Genomic DNA, 814 nt, shown 5'->3' with positions numbered 1-814 from the left:
TCCCTGATACCAAAACCTGGTAGAGATAACACACAAAAAGAAAACTACAGACCAATATGTCGCATGAACACAGATGCAAAAATCCTAAATACGATACTAGTGAAAAAAATACAGTAACATATTAAAAGGATTATACACCACGATCAAGTGGGCTTCATCCCAGGGGCACAGGGATAGTTCAAGATATAGAAATCGATTAATGTGATATACCATGTAAACAAATTAAAAAATAAGAATCACATGATCGTATCAATAGATGCAGAAAAAGCCTTCAACAAGATACAGCATCCATTTATGATCAAAACACTCAACAAAAAGGTATAGAAGCAAAGTAACTTAACATTATAAAGGCCATCTATGACAAACCCTCAGCCAACATTATACTTAAAGATGAAAAACAAAAAACCTTCCCTCTAAGATCAGGAGCAATGCTAGGCTGTCCACTGTTGCCACTGTTATTCAATATAACATTGGAGGTCCTAGCAAGTGCAATCATGCAAGAGAAAGCTATGAAAGGCATCCAAATAGGAAATGAAGAAGTGGAACTGTCACTATTTGCAGATGACATGATTCTCTATATAGAAAACCCTAAAGATACCACAAGAACACTACTAGAAACAATAAGCAAATACAGTAAAGTCTCTGGATACAAAATCAACATTCAAAAATCCATAGCATTCCTATACGCTAATAATGAAGAGTCAGAAAAAGAAGGGGGGAAAAGAATTCCTTTTGCAATTGCAACAAAAAGAATAAAATACCTAGGAATAAATTTAACAAAACATGTGAAAGACCTATGTAACGAAAACTACAA

The sequence above is a fragment of the Pteropus vampyrus genome, unplaced genomic scaffold (genome assembly GCF_000151845.1).
Source record: "Pteropus vampyrus isolate Shadow unplaced genomic scaffold, Pvam_2.0 Scaffold82, whole genome shotgun sequence".
Taxonomy (NCBI): Eukaryota; Metazoa; Chordata; class Mammalia; order Chiroptera; family Pteropodidae; genus Pteropus; species Pteropus vampyrus.
Note: the sequence above shows the minus strand (reverse complement) of the source record.